Raw genomic sequence first — 27,125 nt, forward strand, 5'->3', positions numbered from 1 at the left:
GAACTTAATACTCTAGATGCACGCAAGAGTCGGTCGATGCATGGAGTAATAGTAGTAGATGCAAAATCATTTTGGTCTACTTGACACGGACGTGATGCCTATATGCATAATCATTGCCTTATATATCTTCATAATTATTCGCTTTTCTATCAATTGCTCGACAGTAATTTGTCCATCCACCATATTATTTTCCTCCATGAGAGAAGCCTCTAGTGAAACCTATGCCCCCTGGGTCTATTTTCCATATTATATTTTCAGATCTATAAACCCCAAATACCAAAAATATATTGCTGCCATTTATTTACTTTGGTTTTACTTTTAGTTCTAGCAATCTTTTATCTATCTCTATTACATCTCATCCTTGCAAATAACTGTGAAGGGATTGACAACCCCTTTTTAGCATTGGGTGCAAGTGTTTGATTGTTTGTGTAGGTGCTAAGATTGGAGCCTTGCTTGTTCCTCCTATTGGATTGATACCTTGGTTCTCAACAAACTGAGGGAAATACTTATCTACTTTGCTGCATCACCCTTTCCTCTTCAAGGGAAAACCAGCGAGCTCAAGAAGTAGCAGTGGTTCTACTACCTACACCAATTTCACCTTATTGTTCTCTACTAGATAGGAACTCTGGAGTGATTCTTTGTTGCACGTTGAGGGATGATCATATGATTCTACTATGTTAGCATTGTTGAGAGATTGCACTAGCGAAAGTATGAACCTTATGCCTCGTTTCTAAGCATGTATACAACATTTTCTCATTGTTTTACACTTGCTACCTTGCTGTTTTTATATTTTCACATTACAGAAACCTATATCTACTATCCATACTACACTTGTATCACCATCTCTTCACCGAACTAGTGCACCTATACAATTTTCCATTGTATTGGGTTTGTTGGGGAGACAAGAGCTTTTTTGTATTTGATTGTAGGGTTGTTTGAGAGAGACCATCTTCATACTACACCTCCCACGGATTGATAAACCATAGGTCATCCACTTGAGGGAAAATTGCTACTCTCCTACAAAACTCTGCGCTTGGAGGCCCAACATAGTCTACAAGAATAAAGTTGTGTAGTAGACATCAAGCTCTTTTCTGGCGTCGTTGCCGGGAAGGTGAGTGCTTGAAGGTATATCTTTAGATCTTGCAATTAAATCTTTTAATTTCTTGTTTTTCACTAGTTTAGTTTTATAAAAGAAAACTACAAAAATGGAATTTAGGTTCCCTCATTTGCTTCGTCTCTATATTGTATTTCGTGAAAATGATGGTTCGGAAAATTTTGTTCAATGGCTAGAGGAAGGATTTATGAAAATGCTTAATGTGAAATCCTTGAATGACGAGCATGATAGTAATATTTTTTGGTATGAATTCTCTGAATATCCATGATGCTAATGATATGCAAAGCCACAAGCTTGGGGATGCTATGCTTGATGAAGATGTTATTTTTAGTCCCCCAAGTTTTGATGAGCAAATTTATTATGATGAAATCATGCCTCCTATCTATGATGATTATTGTGATGACATTTATGCTATAAATAATAAGGTTATCCATGAAACTTGTCGTCATGATTTTAATTTTCACATGGAGTATATCAATCAAGTATCTGATGATAGTTATTTTGTTGAGTTTGCTCCCACTACTATGAATGATAAGAATTTTGCTTGTGTGGGTAGTAATAAAAATTCTATGCTTGTGCATCATTAAAAGAATGCATTATGTGATAGTTATATTGTTGAATTCCTTCATTATGCTACTGAAAATTATTATGAGGGAGGAACATATGCTTGTAGCAATTGCAATAATATCAAGTTTCCTCCCTATGTGTTCAAGGTTTTGAAGTTATGCTTGTTTTGCCTTCCTATGATAGTTTATTCTTACTACAATAAATTGTTTGATTGAAAAATACCTATGCATAGGAAGTGGGTTAGACTTAAATGTGCTTGCCATATGCTTCATGATGCTCCCATTGTGTTTCAATTCATTACTTTTATGTGAGCATCATTGAAATCATTGTGCCTAGCTAAAAGGCCTTACAAATTGCTTTTGGGAAACAACCCAATATTTATCCTTTTTTTTGTGTTGACATGATTAAGCTACTGTATTAATCATGTTTTGTGTCATTTATTTCAATAAGGTGCCAAGTAAAGCCTTTGGGATAGTGTGGATACTTGCTTGTTTGATTCTGGCAAACGCAGAATTTTTACGTCCAGTGAAGAATTTCTCTGATTTTACCGGAGTGGCAAAAAATAGGATTTGTTTAAACAATTGTGTTATGCAAATGCTCTTCCTTTTCCTAATGTTTCATAATTTTTAGAGTCACGGAAGTGAGGTGTTCACTTATATCTTGACAGACTGTTCTGTTTTTGACAGATTCTGTTTTGCATGCAATGTTTGCTTGTTTAGTGTTTACATAGCTTATATTGAGTGAAATAAGTTATGGGAATGATATATTAAAGTAGGTATCATGTTAGAACAATTATGAATCTTGTCTTTACTGTACCTAAGAGAATGATCTATCTTTAATACACTAACCCATCTCATGAAGTTCAGTTAAGTTTTGTGTGATTGAAGTTTTCAAGTTTTGGGTGAGACACCGATATGAGGTGAATAAGGAGCATAAATAATCTAATATTGGGGATTACCAAGGCACCCAAGGTAATATCCAAGGAAGAATCAAGCGTCTAAGCTAGGGGATGCCCTCTTTCGTCTCCAACATTATCGGTATATCTTACTTGGAGCTATATTTTTATTCGTCATATGATATGTGTTTTTCTTGGAGCATAATTTTATTTTTTTGTTCTTTGTTGTATGTTATTTATAATATATTTTTAAATAAAAAGTTCCAAGAATTGCCTTTAGAATGCTTGAATTGCATGCCTAATGTGTGTTGTACAAAAACCAAAACGTTTGCTGCAGTATTTGAAATATAAGATTTAACTGGAACGTGGAAAGTTTCTGAATTTTTTACACAACATTTTCACAGAAATTATTTATCATGTTATAAATTTTCAAAAAAAATTGAGCTAAAAAGTACACTATTTTAATAGATTGCTACACACGTTTCTGTTTGGACAGATTGCTGCCATAGTTTTGTTATCTACTTATCCTAGAGTTTTCATGGCTTATATTGGTAGATATAAATTGTGGTAATGATAGTATATAGTACCTAATGTTGAAAATTATTATGCCACTTTTCTTGGCAGTACATGAAGTGTTGATTTATTATTATGTGTACTAACCTATGTCACGAGTTCTTCTCAAGTTTTGTGTGGATGTAATTTTTGAGACTTAGGTGAAACCGGGATATGAGAGGATTGAATGAGATACAAACGCTCAAGCTTGGGGATTCCCAAGGAACCCCCAGTAAATATTTCAAGAAGTCTCAAGCATCCATGCTTGGGGATGCTACGCATCCCACTTCTCTTTGTCAACAAATATCGGTTAGCCTATGTTGAGCCTAAATTTTTAGTTATCCACATGATATGTGCTATTCTTGGACTGTATTTTTTTATGTTTTAAATAAAATATCAGATCTGGAAATCTTTATAAGAGAGTGTCCTCACGTAGCTACTTGATTGTTCAACTACTCATTGATCTTCACTTATGCCTTTTGAGAGAAGTTTGATGTTTACTCTTGTGCTTCACTTATATCCTAAGAGTAAATTGTGAATGAACAAAATATCATAAATATGAAATTATAAATGTGCTTTATGCCCTCTAGTAGTTTCACATTTGGTTTAGAAATAAAATCTATTGAAGTTTGACAACTATAATATTGGTCATACAAGTAATTCATGAATGATTAGTATAAGAAAGAGAACTTTCACATGCAAATATATTATCTTGGACATGTTTTATGATTGTGAATACCCATTAATTATTTTCAACCTTTATAAAATTGCTGAAGTTGGACAAGGAAGATAGTGTAATGGTTATGTTTGGTTATATTTGCATAGAAGTTATATTGTTATGGATCCTCCAACATGTGGTGCTTGTTTAGAACCTTTTGCTAGATAAAACTTTGTACTAAGTAGAGATACTACTTGTGCGTCCAAACCCTTGAGCCAATGTTCTTCCATGAGAGTCCACCATACCTACATATATATGGTATTTCACTGCCATTCCAAGTAAATTTTCATGTGCCACCTCTAAACATTCAAATAAACATCCGTTTTGTGTGCTCGTACTGCTCATGGAGCAACGGGGCAGTCATTATCTTCCATGCTAAGCGAGCTATTCTCATGATGATTTTTTATCCACTTGTCATTGCACGAGAGAGGCTGGTAAAAAGGATGCCTAGTCCTACATCATACAAAAATAAATAAACAAGAACCCCCCCTAGAAAGTTGATTGTTTGGAAGGCACCCGTGGATACGGCTAGCCATGGAATGTGTTTGAATGGTGGAGGGGAGTAAAATTTCAATTCTGTTTGGAAACCGCCAATAATGTGATTAGCATGGAAGATATTGAAAACTGTGTTGTGATGTTGACATGAAAGGCACACCACCCAAATTACATATTCACCTCTATTTTAAAACAAGGAGCTTTGGCACTTCTGCAAATCCGTGCTTTCCTCTGCGAAGGGACAATCTATTTACTATGATGTTACTTACTTTTCATGTTGAGTCAACTTCTTATTCCAAGCTCAGTATATTAGTTGGCAAGCACCATGTGGTGGGGAAAGATCCAAACATATATATCCACTCAAATATATTTTATCATGATTAATTATTATTGAAAATTATCTTTATGATAAACATGATGGGAGGCGAAACATTTATCCCCTATCTTTTGTGTGTGTTCGATGGATGTTATTTGTTCTAAAAATATGCTTTGAGTATTAGCCATCATAGTAGACTACATGATAATTGAGTATGTGTAGCTCTTACTTAGACTTAATGATGCATTGAAATTGTTTGATGACTAAGAACATATGATGTTGAGTTTCAAGAGAATGCATTGTTTGAGCCATGACATGTGAATTGATTGCTACTCAACCATGATAATTTTCATGAAAAAGTTGATGGTTATGATGCTAGAAAAAGTGTCTGGAATTATCATTGATCAAACTTATATACTATGCTAGAATTCAGACTTCATAAATTATTTCTTTTTTTTTCATTTACCTACTCAAGGACGAGTAGGAATTAATCTTGGGGATGGTGATACGTCTCCAACGTATCGATTATTTATGTAGTATTCATGCCATGTTTGCCTATGTTTACAATACTTTTATATGGTTTTGATGCACTTTATGTGATTTATTTAGAACTAACCCGGAGTGACGTTGTTTTTAGGAGAATTACCATGGTGTTGTTTTTGTGCAGAAAATGAAAGTTCTTGAATTCGCCCGAAACTTTTTTATATTTTTTCTGGAGGAAATAAGCAATACTGAAGCGAAGAACCACTGGAGGGGAGCCACCTGTGGGGCACAAGCCAACAAGGTGCACACCCTTGGGCAGCACCCTGATGGCTTGTGGGGCCAATGTGGCTCCGTTTTGCATGATTCCAATGCTGAAAAATCCTATATATACCAGAAAACCCAGAAATAAAGAGAGAACTTCTGCTCCACCGCCGAAACTCTCGTATTGACAAAAACCCATCTGGAGCCTTTCTAGTACCTTGCCAGAGAGGAGAAATCATCTCCGGTGGCCATCTTTATCATCCCCACGGAGGCCATGATGAGGAGGGAGTAGTTCACCCTCGGGACTGAGGGTATGTACCACTAGCTATGTATTCAATCTCTCTCTCTCTCTCTCTCTCTCTCTCTCTATCTATCTATCTATCTATCTCTCTCTCTCTCTCTCTCTCTCGTGTTCTTGAGATGGTACGATCTTGATGTATCACGGGCCTAGTTAATCTAGTTGGATCATATGATGTTATTCCCTTGCTACCTTGTTGTGATGAATTGAATCTTTCCCTTTAAGATCTCGTTATGTTGGATTGCATATTTTGGTTTGGGAACACTTGATGTATGTCTTGCATGTGGATACCCGTAGTGACATTGGGGTATTCAAGTGATTCACTTGATATATGTTATGGCATCAACTTGCGGATTCTGGTGACCTTGGGGATCTATGCATAGAGGTTGATTGCATGTTTTCATACCATGTTCTCCAATAGAAATCTTGGGATGCTCCTTGAATTTCTTTGTGTTGGATTGAATATGATAGATCTGAAATTGTTTGATGCATGTCGCATAATTTACCCACGAACACTTGAGGTGAGATTGGAGTATCTAGGTTACATTACGGTTGATTGATATGTATCATGGGTGTTATTCTAGTACGAACTCTAGGGCTGTTTGTGACACTTATAGGAATAACTCAAAAGATTGATTAGAACGAATAACTTTGAGGTGGTTCTACTACCTACACCAATTTCATCTTATTGTGCTCCTCTAGATAGGAACTTTGGAGTGATTCTTCGTTGCACGTTGAGGGATGATCATATGATTCTACTATGTTAGCATTGTTGAGAGATTGCATTGGAGAAAGTATGAACCTTAGGCCTTGTTTTTAAGCATTTGTACAATGTTTTGCTCGCTGTTTTACACTAGCTATCTTGCTATTTTTATACTTTCATATTACAAAAACCTATATCTAATAAGACTACTATCCATACTACACTTGTATCACCATCTCTTCGCCAAATTAGTGCACCTATACAATTTTCCATTGTATTGGGTGTGTTGGGGAGACAAGAGAATTTTTGTATTTGATTGTAGGGTTTTTTGAGGGACACCATCTTCATACTACACCTCCCATGGATTGATAAACCTTAGATCGTCCACTTGAGGGAAAATTGCAACTGTCCTACAAAACTGTGCATTTGGAGGCCCAACATAGTCTACAAAAATAAAGTTATGTAGTAGACATCACCTACCACTGCACATGGTCTTCGGACTAGGTTGTGGAATCGCCAAGGGTGGCCTTGGTGCCACACTGATACGTCTCCAACGTATCTATAATTTTTGATTGTTCCATGCTGATATATTATCATTGTAGATAACTTTTAAGGTATTTATTGACCAATTTAGATTATTTTTTAGAACTAACCTATTGATAAAGTGCCGAGTGACAGTTGTTGTTTTCTGCATATTTTTCACTTTTTAGGTTTACCATATCAAACGAAGTCCAATTGACCTAAAACTTTTTGGAGCTTTTTTGTGGACCAATATAAGACCAATAAGCATCGGAGGAAGGCTGGGGGCCACGTGAGGGCCCCACAAGCCAACCCGACACGACCCCCCCCCTCGGGGGGGGGGGGGCTTGTTAGTTTGTGGGCCCCTTGAGGCCCTCCCGACTATGTTCTCTCGGTTATAAATTCTTAGATAACCTAAAAACTCCACAAGCAGCCCCAGAATACTTTTTACGCCGCCACAAGTCTATGTTCTGATGGGAGGCCATTTGGAGCTTCGTTCCAGCACCCTGCCAGAGGGGGATCCATCACGGAGGGCCTCTTCATCAACCTTTCTACCCTCATGATGATGTCTGAGTAGTTCACCACAGACTTACAAGTATAGAGCTAGTACCTAGATGTAAATCTATCTCTCTTGATATTCAATACAATGATCATCACATCTTCGCTTTGATCCACATGATGTAATTCCTTTTATGCGGTGCGTTTGTTGGGATCCAATGAATTGTGGGTTTATGTTCAGATTATTCATGATAAATACTCCATCCGTTCCATATTATAGGTCGCTGGGGAATATCTTCCCACCACGTGAAAATGGGCAAATGGACCTTTATGTTGGAATTATGCCCTAGAGGCAATGATAAATAAGTTATTATTATAATTCCTGTATCAAGATAATCCTTTATTATCCATGCTATAATTGTGTTGAATGAAGACTTAGATACATGTGTGGATACATAGACAAAACACTGTCCCTAGCAAGCCTCTAGTTGGCTAGCCAGTTGATCAAGGATAGTCAAGGTCTTCTGACTATGTACAAGGTGTTGTTGCTTGATAACTGGATCACATAATTGGGTGAATCATGTGATGGACTAGACCCAAACTAATGAACGTAGCATGTTGATCGTGTCATTTTGTTGCTACTGTTTTCTGCGTGTCAAGTATTTATTCCTATGACCATGAGATCATATAACTCAGTGGCACCGGAGGAATGCGTTGTGTGTATCAAACATCACAACATAACTGGGTGACTATAAAGATGCTCTACAGGTATCTCCGAAGGTGTCCGTTGAGTTAGTATGGATCAAGACTGGGATTTGTCACTCCGTGTGACGGAGAGGTATCTCGGGGCCCACTCGGTAATACAACATCACACACAAGCCCTGCAAGCAATGTGACTTAGTGTAAGTCACGAGATCTTGTATTACGGAACGAGTAAAAAGACTTGCCGGTAAACGAGATTGAAATAGGTATGCGGATATTGACGATCGAATCTCGGGCAAGTAACATACTGAAGGACAAAGGGAATGACATACGGGATTATATGAATCCTTGGCATTGAGGTTCAATCGATAAGATCTTCACAGAATATATAGGATCCAATATGGGCATCCAGGTCCCGCTATTGGATATTGACCGAGGAGTCCCTCGGGTCATGTCTACATAGTTCTCGAACCCGCAGGGTCTGCACGCTTAAGGTTCGGCGATGTTTTATGCGTATTTGAGTTATATGGTTGGTTACCGAATGTTGTTCGCATTCCCGGATGAGATCACTGACGTCACGAGGGTTTCCGGAATGGTCTGGAAACGAAGATTGATATATAGGATGACCTCATTTGATTACCGGAAAGTTTTCGGACATTACCGGGAATGTTGTGGGAGTGACGAATGGGTTCCGGATGTTCACTGGGGGGGGGGGGGCAGCCCACCCGAGGGAAGCCCATAGGCCTTAGGGGTGCCGCACCAGCCCTTAGTGGGCTGGTGGGACAACCCAAGAGGCCCTATGCGCAGGAGAAGAAAAAATCAAAGGAAAAAAAGGGGGAAGTGGGAAGGAAGGGAAGGACTCCACCTTCCAATGCTAGTTGGAGTAGAATTGGAGGAGGACTCCTCCTCCCCCCCTTCGACCGACCCCTTGAGGCTCCCTTGGAGCTCAAGGCAGGTCCCTCCCCCTCCCTCCTATATATACTGAGGTATTAGGGCTGATTTGAGACAACTTTGCCACGGCAGCCCGACCACATACCTCCACAGTTTTCCCTCTAGATCGTATTTCTGCGGAGCTCGGGCGGAGCCCTGCTGAGATAGATCACCACCAACCTCCGGAGCGCCGTCACGCTGCCGGAGAACTCATCTACCTCTCCGTCTCTCTTGCTGGATCAAGAAGGCCGAGATCATCGTCGAGGTGTACGTGTGCTGAACGCGGAGGTGCCGTCCGTTCGGCACTAGATCGGAGCGGATTGTGGGACGGATCGCGGGACGATTCGCGGGGCGGATCGAGGGACGTGAGGACGTTCCACTACATCAACCGTGTTTCTTAACGCTTCCTGCTGTGCGATCTACAAGGGTACGTAGATCGGAAATCCCCTCTCGTAGATGGACATCACCATGATAGGTCTTCGTGCGCGTAGGAAATTTTTTGTTTCCCATGCGACGTTCCTCAACAGTGGCTTCATGAGCTAGGTTCATGCGTAGACGTAATCTCGAGTAGAACACAAAAGTTTTTGTGGGCGGTGATGTGCGTTTTTGTTGATTCCGCGGTATTGTTGGATCGAAGCGGCTCGGACCGACATTACTCGTACGCTTATGAGAGACTGGTTTCATCGCTACGAGCAACCCCGTTGCTCAAAGATGACTGGCGAGTGTCGATTTCTCCAACTTTAGTTGAATTGGATTTGACCGAGGAGGTCCTTGAAGAGAGGTTAAATAGCAATTCATACATCCCCGTTGTGGTGTTTGCGTAAGTAAGATGCGATCCTACTAGATACCCATGGCAACCACGTAAGACATGCAACAAAAACTAGAGGACGTCTAACTTGTTTTTGCAGGGTGTGCTTGTGATGTGATATGGCCGACAATGTGATGTGATATATTGGATGTATGAGATGATCATGTTGTAATAGTTAAATATCGACTCGCACATCGACGGTACGACAACCGGCAGGGGCCATAGGGTTGTCTTTAAAACTAATGTTTGTTCTTGCAGATGCGTTTACTATATTGCTAGGACGTAGCTTTAGTAGTAATAGCATGAGTAGCACGACAACCCCGATGGCGACACGTTGATGGAGATCATGGTGTGGCGCCGGTGACAAGAAGATCGTGCCGGTGCTTTGGTGATGGAGATCAAGAAGCACATGATGATGGCCATATCATGTCACTTATGAATTGCATGTGTTGTTAATCCTTTTATGCACCTTATTTTTCTTAGAACGACGGTAACATTATGAGGTGATCTCTCACTAAAATTTCAAGACGAAATTGTGTTCTCCCCGACTGTGCACCATTGCTACAGTTCGTCGTTTCGAGACACCACGTGATGATCGGGTGTGATAGACTCAATGTTCACATACAACGGGTGCAAAACAGTTGCACACGTGGAACAGTCGGGTTAAGCTTATCGAGCCTAGCATGTGTGGACATGGACTCGGAACACATGAGACCGAAAGGTCGATCATGAATCATATAGTTGATATGATTAGCATAGGGATGCTTACCACTGAAACTATCCTCAACTCACGTGATGATCGGACTTGAGCTAGTGGAATTGGATCATGAACCACTCAAATGACTAGAGAGATGTATTTTTTGAGTGGGAGTTTAGCAAGTAATTTGATTAGTTAAACTCTAATTATCTTGAACATAGTCTAAGTCCACTTTGAATATATTTGTGTTGTAGATCAATGGCTCACGCGACAGTCACCCTGAATTTTAATACGTTCCTAGAGAAAGCTAAGTTGAAAGATGATGGAAGCAACTTTGTAGACTCGGATCGTAATCTTAAGTTGCTCCTGCAAGCTGGGAAGAAGGATTATGTCCTTAATGCTGCGCTAGGAGATGAATCACTCGCTGCGGGTGACTAAGATGCTAAGAACGCTTGGTTAGCACGCAAGGAGGACTACTCAGTAGTTCAATGTGAAGTCTTGTATGGCTTAGAGCCGGGACTTCAACGTCGCTTTGAGCATCATGGAGCATATGAGATGTTCCAGGAGTTGAAATTTATCTTTCAGAAGAATGCCCGGATCGAGAGGTATGAGACCTCCGATAAATTCTATGCTTGCAAGATGGAGGAGAATTCGTCTGTCAGTGAACATGTCCTCAAAATGTCTGGGTACTCAAACCGTCTAACTGAGCTGGGGATTGAACTCCCGCAAGAGGCTATCACTGACAAAATACTTCAATCACTGCCACCAAGCTATAAGGGATTTGTGTTGAACTATAACATGCAACGGATGAACAAGTCACCCGGCGAGTTATTCGCGATGCTGATAGTCGCAGAGTCAGAACTCCGTAAAGAGCATCAAGTGTTTATGGTGAATAAGACTACTAGTTTCAAGAGAAACGACAAAGGAAAGAAGGGTAATTCAAAGAAGAGCGGCAAGCCTGTTTCCAATCCGACGAAGAAACCCAGAGCTGGACCTAAGCCTGAAACAGAGTGCTATTATTGCAAGGGTATGGGTCACTGGAAGTACAACTGCCCCAAGTATCTGGCTGATAAGAAGGCGGCCAAGGAAAAATCAGGTATATTCGATATACATGTTATTTATGTGTACTTAACCAGCTCTCGTAGTAGTGCATGGGTATTCGATACCGATTCTGTTGCTCATATTTGCAACTCGAAACAGGAACTGCGGAATAAGTGAAGGCTGGTGAAGGATGAAGTGACGATGCGCGTGGGAAATGGTTCCAAGGTTGATGCAATCGCCGTCGGCACAGTTTCACTTCAGTTACCATCAGGATTAGTTATGAACTTAAATAAATGTTATTTTGTGCATGCGTTAAGCATGAACATTATATCTGGATGTTGTTTATTGCGAGACGGTTACTCGTTTAAGTCAGAGAATAATGGTTGTTCTATTTCTATGATTAATATCTTTTATGGTCATGCACCCAATGTGAGAGGATTGTTCATATTTAATCTTGATAGTGATAATACACATATACATAACATTGATACCAAAAGAGTTAGAGTTAACAATGATAGCGCCATGTTTTTATGGCACCGCCGCTTAGGCCATATTGGTGTAAAGCGCATGAAGAAACTCCATACCAATGGACTTTTGGAGTCACTTGACTTTGATTCACTTGACACGTGCAAACCATGCCTCATGGGCAAGATGACTAAAACTCCGTTCTTCGGAACAATGGAGCGTGCAAGTGACTTGTTGGAAATCATACATACCGATGTGTGTGGTCCGATGAGTGTGGAGGCACGCGGTGGATATCGTTATTTTCTCACCTTCACTCATGATTTGAGTAGATATGGTTATGTCTATTGATGAAGCACAAGTCTGAAACATTTGAAAAGTTCAAACAATTTCAGAGTGAAGTTGAAAATCATCGTAACAAGAAGATCAAGTTCCTACGGTCTGATCGTGGGGGTGAATATCTGAGTTTTGAGTTTGGTGCTCACCTAAGACAATGTGGAATTGTGCATAGTTGACACCGCCTGGAACACCACAACGTAATGGTGTGTCCGAACATCGTAATCGTACTTCATTAGAGATGGTGCGATCTATGATGTCTCTTACCGATTTGCCGTTATCGTTTTGGGGTTATGTATTAGAAACAACTGCATTCACTTTAAATAGGACACCATCGAAATCCGTTGAGACGACACCATATCAACTGTGGTATAGCAAAAGACCAAAATTGTCGTTTCTTAAAGTTTGGGGATGTGATGCTTATGTCAAAAAGCTTCAGCCAAAAAGCTGGAACCCAAAGCGGAAAAGTGCGTCTTCACAGGTTACCCGAAAGAGACAGTTGGGTATACCTTCTATCTCAAATCCGAGGGCAAAGTGTTTGTTGCTAAGAACGGAGCTTTTCTCGAGAAGGAGTTTCTCTCGAGAGAATTGAGTGGGAGGAAGATAGAACTTGATGAGGTTGTCGAACCTCTCATCCCTCTGGATGGTGGCGCAGGGCAAGGGGAAACCCCTGTCGTTGCGACACCGGTTGAGGAGGAAGTTAATGATGATGATCATGAAACTCCAGATCAAGTTCCGGTCGGACCTCGCAGGTCGACGAGACCACGTACTGCTCCAGAGTGGTACGGTAATCCCGTCTTATCAATTATGTTGTTGGACAACAATGAGCCTGCGAATTATGAAGAAGCAATGGTGGGCCCGGATTCCAACAAATGGCTGGAGGCCATGAAGTCCGAGATAGGATCTATGTATGAAAACAGAGTGTGGACTTTGGAAGTACTACCTGAAGGCCGCAAGGCTATTCAGAACAAATGGATCTTTAGGAAGAAGACGGACGCTGACAGTAATGTGACCGTTTATAAAGCTCGACTTGTGGCAAAGGTTTTTTTACAAGTTCAAGGAATTGACTACGATGAGACATTCTCACCCGTAGCGATGCTTAAGTCCGTCAGAATCATGTTAGCAATAGCTGCATTTTTCGATTATGAAATCTAGCAGATGGATGTAAAAATGGCGTTCCTTAACGGTTTCCTTAAGGAAGAGTTGTATATGATGCAACCCGAGGGTTGTGTCGATGCTAAAAATGCTAAGAAAGTGTGCAAGCTCTAGCGATCCATTTATGGGCTGGTGCAAGCATCTTGGAGTTGGAATAAACGCTTTGATGAGGTGATCAAAGCATTTGGGTTTATACAGGTGGTTGGAGAATCCTGTATTTACAAGAAAGTGAGTGGGAGATCTGTGGCGTTTCTAATATTATATGTGGATGACATATTGCTGATTGGAAATGACGTGGAGTTTTTGGAGAGCATAAAGGATTACTTGAATAAAAGTTTCTCTATGAAGGACCTAGGAGAAGCTACTTACATTCTAGGCATAAAGATCTATAGGGATAGATCAAAACGCCTGCTAGGACTTTCGCAAAGCACATACCTTGATAAAGTTCTGAAGAGGTTCAAAATGGAACAGTCCAAGAAGGGGTTCTTGCTAGTTTTACAAGGTACGAGATTGAGTAAGACTCAGTGCCCAGCAACTGATAAAGATAGAGAGCGTATGAGCACCGTCCCCTATGCTTCAGCCATAGGTTCTATCATGTATGCAATGTTGTGCACTAGACCGGATGTTAGCCTGGCCATAAGTATGGCAGGCAGGTTCCAGAGTAATCCAGGAGTGGATCACTGGACGACAGTCAAGAATATCCTGAAGTACGTGAAAAGGACTAAGTAGATGTTTCTCGTATATGGAGGTGACAAAGAGCTCGCCGTAAAAGGTTACGTCGATGCAAGCTTTGACACAGATCCGGACGACTCTAAGTCGCAGACCGGATACGTATTAATTCTTAATGGGGGTGCGGTAAGCTGGTGCAGTTCCAAGCAAAGCGTCGTAGCTGATTCTACATGTGAAGTGGAGTACATGGCTGCCTCGGAGGCAGCTAAGGAGGGTGTCTGGATGAAGTAGTTCATGACGGATCTTGGAGTGGTGCCGAGCGCACTGAATCCAATAACCCTGTTTTGTGACAACACGGGTGCCATTGCCTTAGCAAAGGAACCACGGTTTCACAAGAAGACCAGACACATCAAACGACGCTTCAACCTCATCCGCGACTATGTCAAGGAGGAGGACGTGAATATTTGCAAAGTGCACATGGATCTGAATGTGGCAGACCCGCTGACTAAACCTCTTCCACCAGAACTGTATGGGTGTTAGATTTATTACAATGTAATTCACATGACGATGTGAGCGCTAGATTATTGACTCTAGTGCAAGTGTGGGACTATTGGAATTATGCCCTAGAGGCAATGATAAAAAAGCTATTATTATAATTCCTGTATCAAGATAATCGTTTATTATCCATGCTATAATTGTGTTGAATGAAGACTTAGATACATGTGTGGATACATAGACAAAACACTGTCCCTAGCAAGCCTCTAGTTGGCTAGCCAGATGATCAAGGATAGTCAAGGTCTTCTGACTATGTACAAGGTGTTTTTGCTTGATAACTGGATCACATCATTGGGTGAATCATGTGATGGACTACACCGAAACTAATGAACGTAGCATGTTGATCGTGTCATTTTGTTGCTACTGTTTTCTACGTGTCAAGTATTTATTCCTATGACCATGAGATCATATAACTCACTGGCACCGGAGGAATGCCTTGTGTGTATCAAACGTCACAACGTAACTGGGTGACTATAAAGATGCTCTACAGGTATCTCCGAAGGTGTCCGTTGAGTTAGTATGGATCAAGACTGGGATTTGTCACTCCGTGTGACGGAGAGGTATCTCGGGGCCCACTCGGTAATACAACATCACACACAAGCCTTGCAAGCAATGTGACTTAGTGTAAGTCACGGGATCTTGTATTACGGAACGAGTAAAGAGACTTGCCGGTAAACGAGATTGAAATATGTATGCGGATACTGACGATCGAATCTCGGGCAAGTAACATACCGAAGGACAAAGGGAATGACATACGGGATTATATGAATCCTTGGCATAGAGGTTTAATCAATAAGATCTTCGTAGAATATGTAGGATCCAATATGGGCATCCATGTCCCGCTATTGGATATTGACCGAGGAGTCCCTGGGTCATGTCTACATAGTTCTCGAACCCGCAGGGTCTGCACGCTTAAGGTTCGGTGATGTTTTATGCGTATTTGAGTTATATGGTTGGTTACCGAATGTTGTTTGGAGTACCTAATGAGATCAAGGATGTCACGAGGGTTTCCGGAATGGTCCAGAAACAAAGATTGATATATAGGATGACCTCATTTGATCACCGGAAAGTTTTCAGACATTACCGGGAATGTACCGGTAGTGACGAATGGGTTTCGGATGTTCACCGGGAGAGGGGGGGGGCAGCCCACCCGGGGGAAGCCCATAGGCCTTAGGGGTGCCGCACTAGCCCTTAGTGGGCTGGTGGGACAGCCCAAGAGGCCCTATGCGCAGGAGAAGAAAAAAATCAACGAAAAAGAAAAAAAGGGGGAAGTGGGAAGGAAGGGATGGACTCCACCTTCCAATCCTAGTTGGACTAGGATTGGAGGAGGACTTTGATACGTCTCAAACGTATCTATAATTTTTGATGGTTCCATGCTGTTATATTGTCATCTTTGGATGTTTTATGTACCTTTTTATATCTTTTTCGGGACTAACTTATTAATTCAGTGCCAAGTGCCCGTTCCTGTTTTTTCTGTGTTTTTGTTCTTTTCATATCTGATTCTGGAATGGAGTCCAAATGGAATAAAATCCCCGAAATAAATTTTTCCCGAACGGAAGAAGATCAGGGGGCTTGAGGGCCAAGCCAGGAGGGCTACAGGGGGCCCACAAGCCCTCTATCCGCCACCAGGGGGCGGCCAGCAGGCTTGTGGCCTCCCTGGCGCCCCCTGACCTAACTCCTTCGCCTATATATTCCCTAAAATACAGAAACAAAATCAAGGGATCCACGAAAATATTTTTCTGCTGCCGCAAGCTTCCGTTTCCGCGAGGTCTCATCTGGAGACCCTTCCCAGTGCCCTGCCGGAGGGGACTTTGGAGTTGGAGGGCTTCTACATTAACATGATCGCCCCTCCAATGACTTGTGAGTAGTTCACATCAGACCAACGGGTCCGTAGTTAGTAGCTAGATGGGTTCTTCTCTCTCTTGGATCTTCAATACAAAGTTCTCCATGATCTTCATGGAGATCTATCCGATGTAATCCTATTTGGCGGTGTGTTTGTCGAGATCCGATGAATTGTGGATTTGTGATCATATTATCTATGATATATATTTGAGTCTTTGCTGATTTCTTATATGCATGATTTGATATCCTTGTAAGTCTCTCCGAGTCTTGGGTTTTGTTTGGCCAACTAGATCTATGATTCTTGCAATGGGAGAAGTGCTTGGTTTTGGGTTCTTATCGTGTGGTGATCTTTCCCAGTGACAGTAGGGGCAGCAAGGCACACATCGTGTAGTTGCCATCAAGGGTAACAAGGTTGGCTTTGTCGTAGATATGAGATTGTCCATCTACATCATGTCATCTTGCTTAAGGCGTTACTCTGTTCTTTTGGACTTAATACACTAGACGCATGCTGGATAGCGGTCGACGTGTGGAGTAATAGTAGTAGATGCAGAAAGTATCGGTCTACTTGTTTTGGACGTGATGCCTATAGATATAATCATTGTCATAGATGACGTCACGACTTTGCGCGGTTCTATGAATTGCTCGACAGTAATTTGTTCACCCACCGTCTACTTGCTTTCATGAGAGAAGCCACTAGTAAATACTACGGCCCCCGGGTCTATTCACACCTATCGTTTCCACTTTGCTTTTATTTTGCTTTGTTACTTTGTTGCTTTCAGTTCTCACTTGGCAAACAATCTATAAGGGATTGACAAGCCCTTCATAGCGTTGGGAGCAAGATTTTTGTGTTTGTGCACGCACTTGTGATACTCCTTCACTGGATCGATACCTTGGTTCTCAAAACTGAGGGAAATACTTACCACCGCTGCGCTACATCACCCTTTTCGCTTCGAGGGAACACCAAGCAAGGCTCCAAGGCCGCGGGGAAATCCTTTGCATATTTTCCTATGAATTCCCTAAAGGTGTAGCCGTAGGAGAAGGATTCCTGGTGCCGTTGCTGAGGAGAATCAAGACGTCTCCCGTCAGCACGTGTTTCTGGCGCCGTTGGAAGGTCTTTTGTTGTAGTAGTAGACTCCTCCTCCCCCCCTTCGGCCGACCCCTTGAGGCTCCCTTGAGCCTCAAGGCAGGTCCCTCCCCCTCCCTCCTATATATACTGAGGTATTAGGGCTGATTTGAGACAACTTTGCCACGGGAGCCCGACCACATACCTCCACGGTTTTTCCTCTAGATCGTATTCTACGGAGCTCGGGCGGAGCCCTGCTGAGATAGATCACCACCAACCTCCGGAGCGCCGTCATGCTGCCGGAGAACTCATCTACCTCTCCGTCTCTCTTGCTGGATCAAGAAGGCCGAGATCATCGTCGAGCTGTACGTGTGCTGAACGCGGAGGTGCCGTCCGTTCGGCACTAGATCGGAGCAGATCGTGGGACGGATCGCGGGATGGTTCGTGGGATGGTTCGCGGGGCGGATCGAGGGACGTGAGGACGTTCCACTACATCAACCGCGTTTCTTAACGCTTCCTTCTCTGCGATCTACAAGGGTACCTAGATCGGAAATCCCTCTCGTAGATGGACATCACCATGATAGGTCTTCGTGCGTGTAGGAATTTTTTTGTTTCCCATGCTACGTTCCCCAACCCTTTATTCCCCCAGTTCAAATTCTCAATCAACCCATGTTCTAAATCTTCGTGAGCGCCTTCCACCTTTACCTTCGCTCCTGCCCTCGCCCTCCACCTTCGGCCGTGCCCTTCACCTCCACCTCCGACCCCGCCCTCCACCTCCACCTCCGGTTGTGCCTAGATCCTGGCGCCTACACCTCCAAGACTGTGCCCAGGTCCAAGCGCCTCCACTTCCAAGCCCACGCGCTCCTCCTCTCCCGAGCTCGGGTGCAAGTCCAGGTCCAGGCCTCCTCCTCTCCACCTCCAGGCCCAGGCGCTCCTCCATTCCACCTCCAGGCCTTGTCCTAGAGTTTCTCTTACTAGTGGTGGTGTTACTGCACAACCGGGTGGAGGCTATTCCTGGAACTGTTGTTGAGGTCGTCTAATGCGCAGGTTCATCTCATCAACCTGAATTTGGCAAATACTTCGTCAATATTTGACAATAATGTGAAAAAGTCACTGTCAATTGAATTTCAAGCGATAATTTGAACACACTAGTACTCCATGAGTATCACAATTCAGAAATACTCCAATGGTTCAGAGAAGATGCTAACATATTTACTCACAACATAATCATTTACTATCAAATGAGAGGGAGTAATATGAATTTGGCAAAAGGTTCATCTCATGAACCTGAATTTGGCAATTTGACTTGCATGATGCTTTTCATACAAGATCATAATCTTAATCACAGTAATGTAATGATCATAAAATGAGACTTGTATCAATTGACGAGAGTAATCGGATCATTTCAAGAAAATGTGAAAGCATGATCATTTTGCAAGAAGATTAGTAGGTCCAGTGACATACGTGATCATTTTGTGATACAATATCCCTATGATCCCAGCCTTCGTGGGAGCACCATTTGGTGCATGTAGTTTTCTTTGTTGTTGACTGGGTGTTCCTATCACGCCGAGGTCACAAGCGATCGAGAGGCCTCCTTCTCCTGGGTGCGCTCCTCCTCGCTATTCTGAAAATGGTCACAACAACCGCTCAATGACCACAGTAGTTTGACAACAACAAGAGGTTAATACAAATACCAACAACAGTAAGTTAATAATAACAACAACAAGAAGAAGTTAATAACAACAACATCAACATCAGTCTGACACCTACTCTCAGGCTCAACAACAATACCACCTGTAACAATTTGTCATGGCAGCAACAATTTGACATCAGTAGCAGTACCTGACAACAACAATACTCTAGTAGCAGTAATCCAATAGTAGTAGACCACTTTGACAACAACAGGAAGATGGAGAACATGGTTGTGCTAGACCTCAATCTCACTCCACCTGCAGATGAAATGGATGAAGATCTGGTAGTTGAAATGGATGAAGATGCAGTACTTCAAATGGATGAAGATGCAGGTACAGTTGCAATAGCATTTCAGACTATTTTCAATTGATTGTAGAATTTCAAACTATTTTCGGTTAGCTGAAATTTTTCACTTGATCATTTGATCACTTGATCATTTCATCACTATCTTAGTATGAGTATTTCATTTGATCGTTTGATCATATTTTCTTTGTTGTATTTCTTCGTGCAGGTGTTGAACAAGAAGTTCAAAAAAGGGATAGCCTTGATGACTAGCAAAAGTATGTTGTTTATGTTGCATTGCATATGTTGTGTATGATTTGAGGGGGGAAGTTTGACAGAGATGATAAGAAAAAGTGCTGCTGACTTTTTCATAGTAGGTGTCTGGAATATTCAAAGAGTTTGGAAGAAATCAGTGATGCAAATTGTAGAAGGTTTGGAGGTTGATGTTTTGAGTCAGTGAAAAGGAAATTATGGAAGAAAGGCAAAGGATATCAACCTAGACCAAATCCCTACAATCCCTTTGAAAACAACGGTCTACTATCAGGTCACTTTCTTGGAAACTCAGATGTAGGCCCACCACACTCCACATGAAGTTCATGTTGAAGTTGATAAAGAGACATTCAAACTATGTGAAGCCAGTTCTGAAGGAAAAGAACAAGAATGATATAATAAAATTTTCTTGTCAATGCTCGATGAGACATCAATAGAAACTGGAAGGCCTAAATTCAACACCATGCACAACATTGTGCATAGTGATGAGAAATGGTTATATATGACCAAGAAAAAGAGGAACTGTTATCTGTTGGATGAGGAGGAAGAGCCTACAAGAACTATACAAAGCGGAAGTAGTATTGGAAAGATCATGTTCTTGATTGTTGTAGCTAGGCCAAGGTGGGACTGTGAAGTAGATGTGTCCTTCTCTGAAAAAATTGGAATTTGGCCATTTGTCAAAGAAATTCCCGCTCAAAGGAGAAGCGACAATAGGCCTAGAGGAACAATGGAGACAAAGTGCATAAAAGTCAACAGGTAAGTGATGAGAGAGTTCATGATAGATAATATGATACTCGCAATACAATCTGCTTGGACTGAGAATGATGATGGGCAAACCATCTTCATACAACAGGACAACGCAAAGCCTCATATCATGCCTAGTGACCCAGAATTTTTAGCAGCTGTCGAAAGCACAGGACTCGACATCACACAAATTCAGCAGCCTGCCAATAGCCCTGATTTGAATGGGCTTGACCTTGGATTGTTCAGTTCATTGCAATCTCTAACAGATTTTCTAAGTCCGAGAACACTTCAAGATCTTATTAAGGGTGTGTTGGAAGAATTTCAAAACTATGAGGTTTACAAGCTGAACAAAGTTTTCTTATCCCTACATGCTTGCATTATTGAAATTTTGAACCATGCTGGTGGAAATGGCTATAAAATACCGCATGTGAACAAGGAAACGCTTGTGATTCTTGGGTTGCTACTGTGAAGACATGCCCTCAAGAGGTTTAGCCAAATGCCCTACACAACCTACATCTAATGGAGAGAGTTCACTAGAGGAGATGCTTGAGGAGTTGCTTGGGGAGTTGCTTGAGGATATGCTTGAGGAGATGGTGATACGTCCCAAACATATCTATAATTTCTGCTTGTTCCATGATCTTCTCGGTGACATTGTTAAATGTTTTGCTACACTTTTATATCATTTTACACATATCTGGACTAACCTACTAACTCAGTGCACCAAGTGCGAGTTTCTGTCTGCTGATGTCTATTTTGCAAGGACTTTTACCCAATTTTCCGAATCCCGAAAAAAATCTAGAAATATATATATATATATATATATATAAATCAGCGAAACAAAAGCTTCCGGATCACGGAAGGAGGGCCAGAGGGGAGCCAGGGGCCTCCCAGGCGGCATGCTGGCGCGGCCAAGTCCTAGGCCACGCGAGGAGGTCACCTGGGTGGTCCCACCTCCTACGGTGCCCTACTTTGGCCTATATTTAGAGTCCCGAGAGGAAACCCTCGCAAACTTTCTGGAATCGAAAATTTCTCCATCGTTCCGCCGCCGCAGCGCTTCCAAGATCTGGAGCGTCAGGAGGTCTCTTCCCGGCACCCTCTCGAAGGGAGGATTGACCTCCGGGAGCTTCTCCACCGCCATGGATGCTTCCCAGACATGCCGTGAGTAGTCCTCCTTGGACCATGAGTCCGTGACCAGTATCTATGTGATGTCTTCTCTGCAATCTTGTGCTTCAATGGTTAGTCCTTGTGAGCTGCCCTACATGATCAAGGCATCTATGTAATTCTCTTGCTTTTGCTATGCTCGGTTTGTTGGGATCCGATGGATTATGAGATTATGTTCAGATTGTTATGAGTTATATATTTGATTATCCTTTTATATTATGTTCCTTAGTGATTCATGAATGTTCTCCGTTGCTTTTTATTGCTTTGGCCAAGTAGTAGATTGTAACTCCAAAAGGGAGCGTTATGCATGATTGTGGGTTCAGGCCCCTCGATGTCTAGCTTGAGTGACAGAAACATGAGACTAGGGGATGTGCTTGTTGCCACCAGGGAGAAACCAACGGTGCTTGTGATCATAGTTGCAAGGATTGTTTACCTTACGCATAGTTTATTAATGCAGTTGTCCGTTGCTTTGAGTTTACACTTTGGGTGGGGCTCGCAACTTAATACCGGAGAGATGCTCTGGATAGATATCTCACGGTGGATGATTAGTAAGTAGATGCTGATGAATAAACGGTCTACTTTTCTTGGCGTACTGCCCATTACTATTGAACCTCTAACTATCAAGGAGCATAATTAGCATTGCGGTGCGATCATAATTGTGTCATTGCCCAACTGTGATGTGTTTACCCTAGCATAGTTGTTTATCGTCTTTTGGGAGAGAGACATCACTAGTGAACATCATGTGACTCCGGTCCATATCGCCATCATTGTTTACACCTCCATCATCTACCGCTTTCATTTACTTTTCCGTTGCAATCACTATTACATTCCCGCTTGTGTTTTGATCCTTTGCAAACTACAAGGCATGAGAGATTGACAACCTCTCTGTACTCATTGGGAGCAAAGTTATTTGTTGTGTGTGCAGGTCCACGTCTTCTGCTAGCGCTAGGGTGGAAGACACCTACTTGTTGAGCCTAGGAGTCCTCCTGGTTTGATAAACCTTATAGTCTCCGTGTAAGGGAAATTTGCTACTGACTACATCTCCACCTTCCACTTGTGGTATTTAACGAGGGGCGAGAAGTATATCCATCAACTCGTCATCAGATGGTTGATGAGATGCTTGAGGAGTTTCTTGAGGATATGCTTGAGGAGTTGCTTGAGGAGATGCTTGAGGAGATGCTAGAGGATATGCTTGAGGAGTTGCTTGAGGAGATGCTTGAGGAGTTGCTTGAGGAGATGATTGAGGAGTTTCTCGAGGAGATGCTTGAGGAGTTGCTTGAGTATGTGTAAACACTGGAGATGATGCTTGTGTGGAGTATGTGTAACTCCTTGTTTGTATAAAGTATGTGTAAACACAAGAGATGAGGCTTGTGTGGAGTATGTGTAACTCCTTGTTTGTGTGGAGTATGTGTAAACCCTAGAGATGAGGCTTATTGATATGCTTGAGAAGAGTTAAATTATCATATGTTTGTAAAAGTTTTTGAATTTTCTGATTTTTGAGAAGTTAAATTCAGTTAAAAGAAAAGTTCCATTTGTTTCTCGAATTGGAGTAAGAGGGCATAAGAGAAAGGGAAGAAAGAAGAAAGAAATGAGAAGAGAAAATAACACAAAATAAAATAGAAAATGTTTCAGCAGCAATCAGTTAGGATTAACACAAAGGTTTTTGAATTTAAATGTTTCTAGAATCAACATGTCCTCCTAAAAATGTTTCTGGATTTGAATTTAAGCTGCTGAAAAGTTTTTGAATTTTCTGATTTTTGAAAAGTTTCATTTAATTTTATTACTACAAAGGTTTCATTTAGATTAACACAAAAGGTTTCATTTAGATTTAATTAATGGAAGATGCTTGAGATGCTTGACAAGAGAAGAGAAAAGAAGACACAAGAGAAAATAATGTTCCGTTAAGGAAAAGTTTCAATTAACTTCAGTTGAAGTTTCAATTAAATTCAGTCAATGAAAATTTTCATTTGGAGTCATTTGGTTTCATTTGGTTCTGCAATTGGAGTAAGAGGGGAGAAGACAGAGGAAGGATAATAGAAGAGAAAGAGAAGAGGGATGAAGAGAGCAAGAATATAGAGGGCACAAGAGGAGTAGACTATAGTAGCTCTCCTCTTCTTGGAAGTCCTACACTAAACTACTGCTTGCAAGTCCTAACTTAACAACAAAAAATGCACAAATCTCTACTACCAAGCCTTGCATTCACACAAATGGAGTACTCCAAGCTGTATTAAATGGACTAGCACTCCATACATATGCATACAGAAACACATTTTAATTAAATTGAATACTCCATACATATGCTTAATGAAACATATTTTAATTATGGTAGTACATCCTTCCATAAACAAAGAAGACAGCAAACAAATAGTAAGGGTACACAAAACATAACAATAAGAGTAATTAAACTTACAAACTAAGAAAATCTGGTCACAGGAGCATCACTAAGCATGCACTAGAGCAGCTTTGCTTGTCCAAGTGTATGCTTAGAGGAGCTTGTTTACTCCTGCAGATTTGCTTGTCTGTTCACAATCTGGAGTAAAACTATTGTTAAATGTTAACAAGCTAAAACTTGTCCAATCTTGTTAAATACTCCAAGAAAAATTACTCCACACATGGTACAGTTCAATCTTGTTAAATACTCCAAGCAAATTTACACAAATGCAAATTCTACTCCAAGCAAATTTCTACAGGTGGGTCTAGCATACTGCTGCTACTCCACATATGAAATTTTACTCCAAGCAAATTTCTGCAGTAGGGTCTAGCTTACTGCTGCTACTCCACATATCAAATTTTACTCCAAGCACGAGTAAACATATTGAGCCAAATCTAGATACACACACTAAGCCATGGAGATTGTGTCATGCAGAGAAACTGAAGATTGTGTCATTTTGCACTTGATAGACAGAGCTATTCTAGCAAGGTCTTTTTGCTCATTTGTGAATAAACTGACATTACAACAACCTGGATAAAAGGGGAGACATGGGAAGCTCACCATGCGCTCAATATGCTGGCCAGCTCGAGGGCGACGAGGAACACCGGTGTTCGTTGCTGCCATCGTCGAGTAGGCCGCCGTGCCAAAACTTATCCTGTTCTAGCTCATGGCCAAGGTCTCCTACTCCAGCAGATTCATATCAAGTGTGTGGTGCACCATCGGGGCGGCAGTCGAGTTAGAGGCGGACCCATGAGGCCCTTCCGTCCTCGGTGTTGTAGATGAGCTCCGGTGACGCGGTGCTACCCTCCGTGTAGCTCGCCAATACCTTGCGGATGCCCAAGTTTGTCGATCGCGTCGGCACACGCGAATCCAGTGCACCCGCTGCCCAGAAGCTCATCACTGGTGCCTAAAGTTTTAATCTTTTGACCTTGGCGCACGCTGTGGGAGAAAAGGGGGGTAGCGCGGTGGTGGAAAGAAAGGATAGGAAGCACGCTGTGGTGGGGAGAGGAGAAGACGACGACAGGGAGGAGAGGAGAAGGCAACAACAACGGGGAAGAGAGGAGAGGTGGGCGAGATCTGTGAAAGAGGACAACGATGACGGGAAACGACAACGAGAATGAGTGGATCGAGGGGAACGATAGCGATAGCGAGTGGAGCGGTGGGAGGGCATTTCTGGAAAGTTCAAAAGTTCCACTTCGAAAAAACATTGTACGTGAATCTATTTAATGACCTACAATATGGAACAGAGGGAGTATTTGAGACTTTTCTAAATACTTATATGATTCTTATGTGCATGATTATGATAGCTTCGTAATTCTGTATGATCTATTTAAATAGTATGGCCAACTAGATTGATATTTCTTCAGTGAGAGAGGTGCGTTGTAGTAGGTTCAACTTGGAGAATTTCTATATCCCAGTGAAAAAATCGGAAAAAATGTGTCTTTGTGTTGTTTCTACTAAGGATAAAACGATGGGATTTATTCATATTGATTGAGTTTACTTTGTCTACATCATGTCATTGTTCTCCATGCATTACTCTGTTTTACTTAATACTCTAGATGCATGCTGGATAGCGGTCAATGAGTGGAGTAATAGTAATAGGTGCAGGCAGGAGTTGGCCTTTTTGTATGTGCACGTGATGCCTATATACACATGATCATTGCCGTGAATATCACATACCTATCCACTTTTCTATCAATTTCCTAACAGTAATTTGTTTACCCACTGTATGCTATTTTTCATGAGAGATGCCATTAGGGAAAACTATGCCACCTGGGTCTATTCACGAAATATTTACATAACCTTCAATACCTTGGTACCATTTAATTATTTTTATTTTATTCTGCTTTTTACAACTACCTACAATCATCTACACACCTCACTCGCTTGCAAATAACAAGTACAAGGGGATTGACAACCCTCTTGCCCGCATTGGGTGCAAGTTGTTTGTTCTTTTGTGCAGCCTCTGAAGAAGGTTGTTGTTGATATTCCTATTGGTTCAATAAACCTTGGTTTCATAACTGAGGGAAATACTTACCCACATTATGATGCGATAACCCGTTCCTCTTCATGGAAAACCCAACATAGATCACAAGTATTGGGAAGTATTTTTGGCACCATTGCCGGGGAATATCATTACCAACTACCAAGATACTCCACGCAAATTTTCATTCACTTATTCTCCTTTTGTTTTGCTGGTATATTTAGTTTGTCCCATGAAAAATAAAAATACAAAAATATTTACCCTTGTTTGCTTAGGTTTTCACTAGTTTGCACCTTTGCTCTCTGGCTTACTTACATAGCTATGTGATGACCCACAAGTATAGGGGATCAATCGTAGTCCTTTTGATAAGTAAGAGTGTCGAACCCAACGAGGAGCAGAAGGCTGTGATAAACGGTTTTCAGCAAGGTAATAACTGCAAGCACTGAAAGTAGCGGTAACAAGTGATGGTGTAGTGAGGTGAAACGTAGCAGGTGAAAAGTAACAAGTAACAAGAGTAGCAACGGTGCATCAAAGTGGCCCAATCCCTTTTGTAGCAAGGGACAAGCTTGAACAAAGTCTTATAGGGGAAAACGCTCCCGAGGACACACGGGAATTTCTGTCATGCTAGTTTCATCATGTTCATATGATTCACGTTCGTTACTTTGATAGTTTGATATGTGGGTGGACCGGCGGTTCGGTACTGCCCTTACTTGGACAAGCATCCCACTTATGATTAACCCCTCTCGCAAGCATCCGCAACTAGAAAAGAAGAATTAAGACAACGTCTAACCATAACATTAAACTAGTGGATCCAAATCAGCCCCTTACGAAGCAACGCATAGACCGGGGTTTAAGCTTCTGTCACTCTAGCAACCCATCATC

Source organism: Hordeum vulgare, chromosome 5H (assembly GCF_904849725.1).
Source record: "Hordeum vulgare subsp. vulgare chromosome 5H, MorexV3_pseudomolecules_assembly, whole genome shotgun sequence".
Taxonomy (NCBI): domain Eukaryota; kingdom Viridiplantae; phylum Streptophyta; class Magnoliopsida; order Poales; family Poaceae; genus Hordeum; species Hordeum vulgare.